The sequence below is a fragment of the Schistocerca piceifrons genome, chromosome 6, assembly GCF_021461385.2.
Source record: "Schistocerca piceifrons isolate TAMUIC-IGC-003096 chromosome 6, iqSchPice1.1, whole genome shotgun sequence".
NCBI classification, from domain to species: Eukaryota; Metazoa; Arthropoda; class Insecta; order Orthoptera; family Acrididae; genus Schistocerca; species Schistocerca piceifrons.
The window spans coordinates 104,918,478-104,932,284 of NC_060143.1; positions in this window are offsets into that span (position 1 = coordinate 104,918,478).

The following is a 13,807-nucleotide window of genomic DNA, read 5'->3' on the forward strand; positions in this document are numbered from 1 at the left end:
AGTCAACCACCTCGCTGCTCAACTGGATGTCTCCGTTGATAGTGCTGAAACACTCGTCCATCAGGTGAGGCAACCAAATGTGCACTATGTGATCGAAAGTATTCAGACAACCCCATAAAAACATACGTTTCTGACAGGGGCATTGTGCTGCCACCTACCACCAGGTGCTCCACTTCAGCGACATCAGTAGTCAGAGATCGTGAGAGAGTAGAATGGGGTGCTCCGCAGAACTCACAGACTTGGAACATAGTCAAGTGATCGGGTGTCACTTGTGTCACATGTTGGTGAGCGAGATTTCCGCACTCCTAAACATCCCTAGATCCACTGTTTCCGATGTGATAGTGAAGCGGAAACGTGAAGGGACGCGTACAGCGCGAAAGCGTACAGGCCGACCTCGTCAGTTTGAGAGGCTCCCACATGCCTTGCTCATACTGTGGCATCAAGCAGTCAGGCCTGAAGGATGAGTGGTCTGCCAAGCGAGTGGATTCATTCTTATTTATCGAGTAACATGAACTCTCATACTCACAATTTAGTCAGAAATTATCCTCCTGTATGAATAATACGCAACGGAAACGCACGACTGACTATCAGTAATTTACAGAACTCTGACTGTTCACTACACACTGGCAATACCACATTTTCTTTTTTTATTTAACGGCTTTTATCAACACGTGGCCATCGCACTGAATATGAATGGCGCACACATTATAAATTCGGGATATCATGACAACATACAATTCGAAGGAAAAGTCCACCAATCTTTTTCTTTTCACTATCTTACTTATTCCGATAAATTCTATAACCTAAACACACAAATTCTATAACCTACAACAATAACACATGAGAAATTCCGCCCAGTGGGCATGGCTTTACGTTGGTGATTCTCTACCTTATGGTCTCGTAATTATTTAACGCTACAGTGCACTTCCTGGATAGGATGGTGGATCTTATATTATATCTCACACTTCGACTCTCACAATCATCATCACGAAACTTTCCTCCAGACCGAGCGGTACAGAAGGAACAAGCATAATCCACTACCTCTGAATCTATCTTGCTACTCTCCCATGCAAACCACACATACTTAAATTACATGACATACACCACACTACAACATGAAATACAACACAGGGAATAGTCACAACATTATCACTTTCAGCTTTCCCACTTCAATTAATATTTATCCCAGTTTCACACGACACTGCCCCACTTCGTAATTCTACTTTCCTACTATGAACTCTGGAGATATATGCACGTCTTCCTGTGCAATACAAGCCAAGTGGCGTTGCTGGATAGACGGCTGACTCACCTTGCTTCTCTCTCAGAGTATTATTGTTTGAATCAAGCGTCACACGGAAACATATCACGCAAAGTAATATTAAGAACATATTCATCACAAACACGAGTCAACTGATACCATGGATGAGTACTTCTCTTTATCCTTTGTCTCATACACAGATTGAGACTCACACAGTGCTCACCACGTGGAAGTACTCGCCTCTAATTTCAACTCCTGCACACGCTATTTCTTAAATATTTCAACTTATAGTACACACGCTAGTAATTCAGCTTAACTTAAGCACACGGAAGTATTTCAACTTATTGCTACACGTGGTTTCATTGTGACCGTTGGTCACTTCCGAAGATTACTACGATCCCATTAATATTACCTGCCTGACATTTAATTCTCACCACAAAAGTTCCTGAAATAGAGATATTATTATTTCAAACTACTCTCAAATATTCCACATGCATACCATGTCTCCATTCTTTTCTCTTTACGAAGCACACCTAAGACAGGTCTTAACAGCACAAGATCCAGCGGCCGTTCTTCAGGTCCTCTCGCACCTCTGTCGAAGTGGGGGAGCATCTTGCTACCGTATTGGTCAGCCACATTTCAGGTGCTCAAAGATCAGGTAAATTTCATCTCTTTGGTCCCACCAAAGGTGGCCAAAGGATCGTCTCAAAGATGATCATGTATTCACATTCACTATATGCGGTTAGCAGATGACCATACATTCATTCATTTCACAGATCTCACCAAACTGGATGTAGGGATTTATTTTGTGGGAGTGCACATGTGATCAATTAAATAAATAAATTGTCATTCTTTCCCACACTGGTATCCGGCTTCGCTGTGTTAATTGAAAGTGAGTTATTTTACAAAAAGAATGTGTTGTTCTGACAAAAATAATGAAGTATGTTGTACCTATTTTCAATGTCGGGCAGTACTGTACCCTTTCAAGTTGACTGACAGAGACCGCCGACAGTTGAAGAGGGTCGTAATGCGTAATAGGCAGACATCTATCCAGATCACCACACAGGAATTTCAAACTGCATCTGGACCCACTGCAAGTACTATGACAGTTAGGCGGAAGGTGAGAAAACTTGGATTTAATGGTCAAGCGGCTGCTCATAAGCCACACAACACGCCGGTAAATGCCAAACGACGCCTCGCTTGGTGTAAGGATTGGACGATTGAACATTGGAAAAACGTTGTGTGGAGTCACGAATCACGGTACACAATGTGGCGATCCGATGGCAGGGTGTGGGTACGGTGAATGCCCGGTGAACGTCATCTGTCAACATTTGTAGTGCCAACAGTAAAATTCGGAGTTGGTGGTGTTATGGTGTGGTCGTGTTTTCATAGACGGAGCTTACACCCTTGTTGTTTTGGGTGGAACTACCTTAGCACAGGCCTACATTGGTGTTTTTAGCGCCTTCTTGCTTCCCACTGATGAAGAGCAATTCGGAGATGGCGACTGCATCTTTCAACACGATAGAGCGCCTGCTCATAATGCACTGCCTGTGGTGGGATGGTTACACGACAATAACATCCCTGTAATGGACTGGCCTCCACAGAATCCTGACCTGAATCCTATAGGTCACGTTTGGGAATTTTTGGAACGCCGACATCGATACCTCTCCTCGGTGCAGCACTCCGTGAAGAATGGGCTGGCATTCCCCAAGAAACCTTCCAGCACCTGACTGAAAGTATGCCTGCGAGAGAGGAAGCTGTCATCTAAGATAAGGGTGGGACAACGCCATACTGAATTCCAGCATTACCGATGGAGGGCGCCACGAACTTGTAAGTCATTTTCAGCCAGGTGTCCGGATACTTTTGATCACATAGTGTATGTGCCTCGCCGTCTGTCAGAAGACCGTAAAGAGCAACGAACGCCCACGTGGAATTTCTTGCGCATTACGAGGCTGATCAAGACAATTTTTTGTCAAATATCACCACAGACGTTGAAACTTGAGTTCATAACTTAGAACCGGAAAGAAAACGGTACTCCATGAAGTGGCCCCACACAACCTCTGCTCCGAAGAAGTAGTTCAAAGTCGCCTCTAAGCTGATGAAGTCATGGCCACGGTCGTCTGAGACTCTGAAGTGGTTGCTCTGATAGATGTCCTCATCTTCCTAATGGTCCGACGACCAATTGTAAATCGTATTGTGCTACCCTCAGGAAATTGCAGAAAGGGATTCACTGTGTTCGACGCCACGGCAATGCAAACGAACTTTTCTTTCTCTATGACAACGAAAGTCCTCACACAAGTCCACGCACCAGAGATCAGCACACAAAACCTCACTGGACTGTTCTTCCTCATCCACCCTACAGCACGGATGTCGTACCTACCGACTGCCATTTGTTTGGCTAAATGGACGATGCATTCTGCAGGGAGCAGTACTAGATGATGGGGAGGTTACTGATGCAGCAAAACGTTGGCTCTCACGTCGGCCAGAAGAGTGGTACCATGCCAGTGTACAGAACCTCTCAGAAAGGCCGTCGCACTGAACAGAGATTATGTTGAAAAATAGGGTTTTGTAGCCAAAAAAGGGGAGTATAATACAGTGTATTGGAATTCTGAATAAAACCAACCTGCTTTAGAGAAACTGTGTTGCACTGCATGTTGAACGCCGCTCGTACATTCATTAACTGCCTAGGGCTATGACACACTGTAGATCACTGAGGTTGGATGGGTAATATGAGCTTACGTTTTTTGGTTAACTTATGCTGTGAAAAATCTACAAACCGATTGATCAAGCAGGATGCATCGTGCGTGCGTGATTCCGAGATTAAAACAAAATAAATTCAAACCTGCCTAGTTGAGCACGAGGATAACCTTTCACTATGCACTTTTCAGCCTTTTCATATCGGGGTACTGAAACTGGAACCTGGCAACCGAACGACTATTATAGCTGGTGTGTAGAATCTATGGGTCTGAGGGCATTCCTTAAGACCCTCATAAAATTACCAACAACGCAATCCAGGAAACAGCAACGGAATGTAAGTGCGATACTTATCGCACAATCAGCTCAGTAGCTCATGCATACAAGTTGATGACAAAAATCACAAGAATGCTAAACAAAACTGCAGATTGTCAGATGATGAGCAGTACGCTTTAGGAAAGGTGAAGGCACCAGAGACCAGTTCTGGCGCTGCAGCTCATAAGGAAGCAAGACTTAAGAAAAAAAGCAAGTAAATTAATACGATTTGTCGACCCAGAAAAGCAGTCAGCTGTGTCAAGTGTTGCAAGATGTTCGAAATTCTCAGACAGGAGTAAGCTATTGACAATAATATACAACAGTACACCGTCCGGACAGGCCTTGAAGGCCTAACGGCACCGACCTACCGCACTGTCATCTTCAGCCCTTAGGCATCACTGGATGCGAATACGAAGGGGCATGTGGTCAGCACACTGCTCTCCTGGCCGTTGTCAGTTTTCGTGACCAGTGTCACTACTTCTCAATCAAGTAGCTGCCTGCCGCGCGGGGTAGCCGTGCGGTCTAGGGCGCCTTGTCACAGTTCGCGCGGCTTTCCCCGTCGGAGTTTCGAGTCCTCCCTCGGACATGGGTGTGTGTTGTCCTTAGCTAAGTTAGTTTAAGTTAGATTAAATAGTGTGTAAGCTTAGGGACCGATGACCTCAGCAGTTTGGTCCCATAGAACGTACCACAAATTTCCATTTCCAAGTAGTTCCCTAATTCACAAGTGTTGACTGCACTCCACATGCCTAAAGCACTCGGCAGATCCGGATGGTGACCCATCCAAGTGATAACCAAGCAGCGCCTAACTTCGGTGATCTGACGGGAACCGGTGTTACCCTTGCGGCTAGGGCGAATATACAACAGTACCAAAATCAAAAGGAAACAATAATAATGGAAGACTAAGCGTGAACTGTTTGAATTTAAAAAGGATGTGAGATAGGATTGCAGACTTACGCCGATACCTTTCAACAAATACATGGAAGAATCAATGACAGAAATTAAAAAAAAAATGCGTAAGTAAAAAAAGGTTCAAGAGTGGGATTGAAATTCATGGTTTAAGAATATCTATGATAGGGTTCCGCGATGGCTTTGCTATCTCAGTGAAAGTGAAGACAATTTAAACGACTAATTGAATGGAATGAAAAGTTTAATAAATACAGGTATGGGCAGGGCGTAAACCGAAAAAAAGATGCATATAATGAGGAGTAGCAATGGGGTTAGTGATGAAGTTAGACAGGATTACATTAGATTCAATAGTCGTTCTGTAGACAAAAAAAATGAGATTACTCTCGTTGGTGTGCAACATGTCGCAAAGTATAATATAAAAAAACACAACATTTTAATATAATACTATCTTCCTAGATCATTTGTCAGGATATTCTCAAGATATGTGAATTCATTACAGTAAACTGGGACTGCTAATATTTACAGTAGCAATATAGTGCCAGAATGACACATAGTTATGCACTTTTGATTAATTCGTCATACGCAAAATACCTAACATTGATTTTATGACCGAGTGCTGTAGGAACTGAAATTAAATAGATATTTTTACTTAAGCTGGTCAAACAGACCTTGTTAAGATATTCATCTATAGAGAAGAATGAGTTGCCTACCAAAAAGTCTTTCAAACCCTGTTTAAACTTTGCCTTATCTGAAACGAAGTTTCCTGGCAAGCTGAATAACACAGGTTGTATATCCTACTTGGTATGTCTATATTTCTGAAACTAATAAACATATACTGTGAATTTTATTTTTTGACAAACCGGAAGCTCAAAAAGATTTTTTCATACCTTTCCATTGGTATTCATTATGCCTCCCTTGAGATGCATTGCATATGTCAGTCCGGTGTTCAAATTGTTCCCACACTGCAGCGAGCATGCCCTGAGTTACGGCTTCCACAGCTGCCGTTATGCGATATCTCAGATTATTCATTGTTGTTGGTAACGGAGGCACATAAACAGAGTCCTTTATGAACCCCCACAAGAAATAATCACATAATCAGGTCCAGTGACCTAGGAGGCCATGAACGCAATTACAGGACTCGACATGTTGTTGTTTGTCACCTGAATTTTGTATGGTTTCATGTGTAAACGTCCACGCAACAGACGCCAGACGGGCATCGGGGGCATGTTGAGCTGTGGAGCTGCACGGCGAACCGATTTCTAAGGACTCCTTGTTTATGTCGGTTGCGTTCGACGTCTGTGTCAGACACTCGGAGACCGCACAGCGATTTACGTTTACACAAACAACCTTATTGCCGGAATTGTTCATACCATCGTCTAATGCTCTGTGCAGTATGAGATCCACTCCATACCTAGTACGAAAGTCACGCTGAACAGTTATTACTGTCCCGCACTGCGCAAAACACAGAATACATAATGCTTACTTTTGTCCCGACACCATTTTTACTCGAACTGAAGTGGGCGCACACTGCTGCTACCTGGCGGGAACCATGTAAAACAGTGTTTCCTCTTTCCAACAGTACGTTGTTCACGCACGCATCTCAAATAACATAATAGTTGTGATTTCTTTTTAAATCGGATAATTCTTTTTGATACACCCTGTATAATAATTGGATCGCTTTACCTACCTCCCAACTCTGATGATACAATTGCTGAAAGATTCAGAGAAAACTTGAGTTTAGTTTCAAACTCGTACCCGACTCATGCAGTTATAGATGCTGTTGACTTAAAATAACCTTCTATATGTTGGTGTAAATACGTGTTTTAAATCCGTATGTACGCATAAAACATCATCCCAAATTGTGCTAACGCATTCTCTGAAAATTATTTCGAGCAAATAGTTCATTTGCCCACTCGAATAGTAAACGGATATGGAAACACACTTGGCCTCTTAGCAATGAGGAATCCTGAGCCAATAACGAGCTCCAAAACGGCGACACGGGATACTGAACAGAAGGTTGTCGTACCGGGACTGAATACCGTAACTCCTAAATCCTCCAAAATTAAACGAAAAATGTGTGTATTCAAAAATGCAGATAATAATTCGCTTGACGCCTTCCTGAGAGACAATCTCCACCCCTGCAAAAGTTAACAATGTAAGTTTAGACCAGATGTGGCTTGAATTCAAAGAAATAGTATCGACAGCAACTGAAACCTTTATACCAAATAAATTAACAAACCAAGGGACTAAATTTAGCGCCATCCTCCACCAGCATCGAGAATAATATCTGTTCTGTCTCCCCCTAGGCTTGAATGTTGCGTGCTCCTAAGATATAAAGTTTCCTCTGGCAGATCAGCAAGAATGGAAGATACAGTTACATCCGAGGTTTTCTGCAAAGCGGGTGGCTGAACCGTCACCATGGCCCTATTGAGATCGTCTTCTGGGGCACGTGCAGCTTGCGCCCCGCCCAAAGTCGCCCTCCCACACCCACACAAGATGTGTTATGTTTCCTCAATGTGTGTGTGTGTGTGTGTGTGTGTGTGTGAATTCCGTCAGCTGGTTCGGCGTGCGTCATGTTATTATGTCTACTGCACGGCTCCAGACTACCCCTGGCCAGATGGTCAAGAGTATCTGGTTACGCCAAAGCAGCCCCACTCATTTCGTAAATATCTCAAAGGAGATCCGTGAAGAGTCCTTCGCCAGTCACATTTTGCATTTAAAAAGGTTTATTCTAGAGTGTCAGCTGTCTATACACTTGATGAACAGGTAATAAAATCTCTTAAATATAAAACGCGTCCCACTGCATTCTTCTGTGGCGTATCTTCTCAGAAAATTATTTGAAGAAGTGTAAATGGTTGCGAAAACATACTTGACCTCTTGGAAACAAACAATCCTAACCAAATAAGCGGCATCATGACAGATACAGTAATTAGTGAAAACGGAACATGTTTCCCCAATGAAACTCTATCTCGAAATCTGTCAGAAAACCAGAAGAGATTCTGATCATACGTAAAGTACGCCAATGACAAGGTTCATACAATACCTTCACTGCGCTATAATGGTGGTGATGTTATTGATGACAGCGCCACCGAAGCAGAGTTACTCAACACGATTTTCCGAAATTACTTCACAAAAACGACGAAGGAATACTCCTCAATTGGAAACAAGAATAACTGCCAACTTGAGTTAGTTACTAGATGTCCTTGGTGTAGCGAAGCACATTAAAACACTTAAGAAACGCAAGGTTTCCGGTTCAGATTGTATACCGGCCAGGCTGCTTTCAGAGTATGCTGATGCAATAGCGCCATACTTAGGAATCGTATACGATCGCTCTCTCGCAGAAAAATTCGTATCCAAAGACTGGAAGGTTGCACAAGTTACACAAATACCCAAGAAAAGAAATAGGAGTAATCCCCTGAATTACAGACCCACACCACTAATTTCGATATGCCGTAGGATTTTGGAACATATATTGCGCTCTAACATTATGAATCACCTCGAAGAAAACGATTTAATGAGAAATAGCCAACACGAATTCTGATAATATAGTTGTTGCGGGACACATAGCTCTTTATTCTCAGGAAGTAATGTGTGCTATCGACAGCGGAAGTCAAACTAATTCTACTTCCCTAGATTTCCAGATGGCTTTTCACACCGTTCCTCACAAGCGACTTCTGATCAAATTGCGTGCCTATGGAATATCGTCTCAGCTGCATGACTGGATATGTGATTCCCCGTCACAAACGTCATAGTTTGTAGTAACTGACGGAAAGTCATCGGGTAAGAGACCAGGAACTGTTATAAACGTTCTGTTGTTCTTGATCTACAAACCGATTTAGGAGACAATCTGTGCAGTCTTTTTAAATTGTTCGCAGATGATGCTGTCATTTACTGTCATCTTAAGTAATCAGATAATCAAAACGAACTGCATAATGATTTAGACAAATTATCTGACGGTGCAGAAAGTGGCCATTGACCCTGAAAAGTATAATGTCATCCACATGAGCGCTAAGAAGAATCCGCTGGATTTCAATTACACGATAAATCACAAAAGTCTAAAGGCTGTAAACTCAAGCAGATACTTAGGGATTACAATTATGAATAACAAAAGTTGGAACGGTCACACAGATAAAGAGGGGAAAGCACAGCAAAACTGCGATTTATTGGCAGAACACTTAGAAAGTGCAGGAGGTCTACTAAAGAGACTGCTTACACTACGCCTTTCCTCCCTCTTCTGGAGTATTGCTGTGCCGTGTGGGATCCGCATCAGATAGGATTGACGGAGGACATAGAAAAAGTTCAAAGACGGGCGGCTCGCGAAATAGGGGAGAGAGTGCCCCGGGTATGATACACGAATTGAGGTGGCAGTTATTAAAACAAAGGCGTTCTCCGCTGCGGTAGGACCTTCTCTTGAAATTTCAATCACCGAACTTCTGCTGAGAGTGTGAAAATATTTGGTTGGTGCCTATCTACGTGGGAAAAATAACCATCACAATAAAATTAGAGAAATCAGAGCTCGTACTGGACGACTTAAGCTTTCGTTTTTCCCTTTCACAGAAGCTCTTCTGTGAGCTTCTGTGAAATTTGGAAGGTAGGAGACGAAGTATTAGCAGAATTGAAGCTGAGAGGACGGGTCGTGAGTAGTGCTTGGGTAGCTCAGTCGGTAGACACATGCCCGCGAAAGGCAAAGTTCCCGAGTTCGAGTCTCGGTCCGGCACACAGTTAAAAAAAAAAAAAGTTCAAATGTGTGTGTGTGAATTCCTAAGGTACCAAACTGTTGAGGTCATCTGTCCCTAGACTTACAAACTACTTATACTAACTTATGCTAAGGACAGCACAGCCACCCATGCCCGAAGGAGAATCTCCGGCGGAGTGGCCGCGCAATCCGTGACCGCTCACTTTTAATCTGAAAGGAAGTTTCATATCAGCGCACACTTCGCTGCAGAGTGAACATCTCACCCTGTACTGTTCATCTGTTAAACACTAACAATAGTTAATAAACAAAGATCGGTTATTGCTACATGACGTATTTACTTTCAGTTAATTATTTCACATTTAAATATATTCCAAAATAATATTATAAAATACTAAACTGTTCATAAAATCATAATATACCTATTTTTTAGCATTTATTTGCAGAATTAAGTAAAAAATACAGCGAGTTGTTAATATCGTTATATTTAATTGTTTATTATTTACTCATTACACCAATATACGTTTTATATAAATGAATATAAACAAAGGATATATATATATATATATATATTCTATAACGAGATTAACACACACACACACACACACACACACACACACACACACACACACACATATATATATATATATATATATATATATATATATATATATACATCCTAAGGCGTGTAGATTACTTTTAATTATTGCATTTTACTATATTTTTAATTATTATAATTCATCGCATTTATCTGAAATTATGTATTGGACACTACAACGATTTTCAAAATAAAATCACATTTCTCTGAAAAAAAGGAATTGTAAAATAATTTGCACCATAATTCCTGATCAGGTGTAAGTGGCACAATTTTTTTTTAAATTACAAAATCCTCATGCGTTTCGAATTAGTGTGATTTTTTAATTAATACATACTTACGTTTACTGAGATTAATTTGAACAATGTGTGTATGATATCTTTTTATGAACTGTTTTGTTTTTGACATGTCAGCTTTATGTTAAACATTATCCATTGCATTATGTATATTTCAGGTCGTCGAAGAGAGTGCAATATTGTGAGAAGAGATTGTACGCGAAGAAATAGCTAGCGGGTAAAAAATTGTACTCACTTTTCACTGGAAGGTATCTTAGATTCAGCCTAAGGCAACCAGAGACTACTTTTCTTGCCAGAGCTGAAGATTTCAGTAAAATAAGGCTCTATGAGTTGTTTGACTTCTTGGACAAACTGCTAAAAAAGAATCGTCTGGATGTAGAGTAAATACTCTGATGGACAGTTCAAAAGAAGGCGAAGGAGGTTCTAGCACTGAAAAGTACACAACAAGTCGGCTCTGTTTCCATTGTCGGAAGGTGAACAAATGAAACGGAATTTTGCTGTGACAGTGCATCAGGCCACTATGTGCTACCAGTGATGATATTTAAACGTTCCAGAGGAAGTGATGTGCTCAAGATAGGAGGGTCGCCAGATAACGTATTTTGCATTCATTGCTGAAAGTGTGTACTTCATCAAAGAATTGTTTGTAGTGTGGTTGAAACATTTCGTCGAGAAACTTCATCCAAGTAATGAGGACAAGGTGCTTCTTCTCTTAGATGACCATTCAACGCGTGCTAAAAATACTGAAGCACTTTATTTGGCACGTAATAACGGAGTGATTTTCGTGGCATTAGCTGGTCACCCCACTCATAGGCTAAAACCACGGGACGTATTTTTTAAGCCTTCGAGCCCTTATTACACCAGTGAAATGGAGACTGACTTACAGCAGACGGAGAACTCCAGAGAATTGTGTCATGCTATTTCAGATTGCACACATCTTTGGTGAAGACTACGGGAAAGCAGCTACTATCGCAATTACGTTAGGATGATTTGCAAGTACTGCTGTTTCGCTAGTAAATCGCAGCATCTTCAAACACCATCATATCTCAGCTGCTAACTGTCTTGAGGCAACTATTGACGCCATTCCTTCTGCAAATCAAAGAACAGATGTTCCGAAGAATGAGTTACCTGTCGCTGTATCTCTCAGCCTTTGCCAAAGACGTCTTCCTCTTTTCAAATATTGGAGAGAGTGTCGCTGAAATGATACAGGATTTGGGCTGGACATCATTAAGACAAAGGCGTTTTTCTTTGCGACGGAATCTTTTCTCGAAATTCGCCAACTCTCTCCTCCGAATGCGAAAATATTTTGTTGACACCGACCTACATAGGGAGAAATGATCACCACGATAAAATAAGGGAAATCAGAGCTCGCACGGAAAGATATAGGTGTTCGTTCATTCCGCGTGCTATACGAGATTGGAATAATAGAGAATTGTGAAGGTGGTTCAATGAAACCTCTGCCAGGCATTTAAAAGGGATTTACTGAGTATCCATGTAGATTGTGGGGCGGCGGAATGAGTTTGTAAAAAAAATCTAATTTAATTAATTGCTGGATATAAACGCTTGCGTGTTGAATCAGTTTCTAGCTTTTAGAATGTTGTTATTGCTGTCTTTTGCCGTTCTCAACACTGGCTCTCTATTTACTCCATGACCCCCAGAAAGTGATTTAATAAAACTTGGAGCCAGTAAATAGATATCCTAGTGCCCACTTTACCTGAGAATGTTCTTATAGCTGCAGCTTATAGCTCTGAGGAATTAGGAGATTGTCCGGGATTTCTAATCAAAAACGGTTTTCCAAAATAGTTGAGTATATTCTGAAATTCACTAATAAAAACCACAAGTATCCCTACAACCTAACTAACAGAACAGTTCAGAGTCTAATGCGCTGATGCAACTATAAATGTCCGAATCAAATGTTAAAAAGAATGCTCGCCATAATTTGATGAAAATACTTCATCAAACGCCACGCTAAATATTTGGTAGAATGTCTGTCCCGCGACGGCACGTGAAAATTACGACAATACGCAAACTGAAGCTAGATAATGAAAATCATTCCAGAATTAACACTTCACATGAAATGTTTTCATGGTTCCGCGTATCTCTAGTAACTTAATACGGCACCCGAGGCTGTTTGTAGCAGATACACTGATGCGACGCGACTACCGACACAGATGGCGTGTCATTCAGCGTCTGGAGAGAACTGGGGCCTTGCTTCCTCGTGCAGTGTTCTTATATATAAAGCCGCGGTGCGGACGGCTGAGGGAACGCCTGATTAAATCCGCTCTCCCGACTAGCTGCTGGGCTAGTAACGCACCACTTCAAGTTACATAATAATTTATAGCTTCTTTGGCTGATGGCCGAAGAAGCTCTTAATTTAAACGTGCATTCAGCACGCAGGTAAGTATTGATAATAAAATTTCGACGTGGCTAAGTTAAATACTTTGAGCGAGAGAATTAATTAAATTACACTGCACGCAGCAGATGAGCTCTGAACTGTCCCTTTTGAGATCCGCTATCGCTATAATTTTATAGGTATTAAAAAGAAACTTTACACATCTTCATAATCATAGCGGACCTCCAACCTATTTAAATCTAAAAAACCTAGCCTTATTTACTAGCCTACTTAATCTATCTTGCTTCCTTCAGTTTTGAGATGAAAACCAGAAAATCATGAATTTCCACTAAAATCTTAATTTGTGCAATCCAAAGTACTGTTTTTATTAAATCATTATGAAAGATGAATCTAAATATAAATTTTGAAGTCTCTAGCTCTGTTCTGTTGCGCCAATGATTTTTCCAGAAAAACGTCCAAATCTCGGAAATGGCTGAAGTTATCGAACTGATATTTAACACACATTAATTTAGTATTATTTCTGACATGCTAGAAAAGTTTTAGTTCATTTGCTTGATTTTTAAGGTATTGCGCAACATTTATGACGTCAGAGCTAGTTACAGCAGACTGGCTGGCACACAACGGAAACTGATGTGAATTTACAACAGCGTGAGTAGGCTGCTTCCCTACATCACCCTCTACTTAAATTTTTTGTTTATGA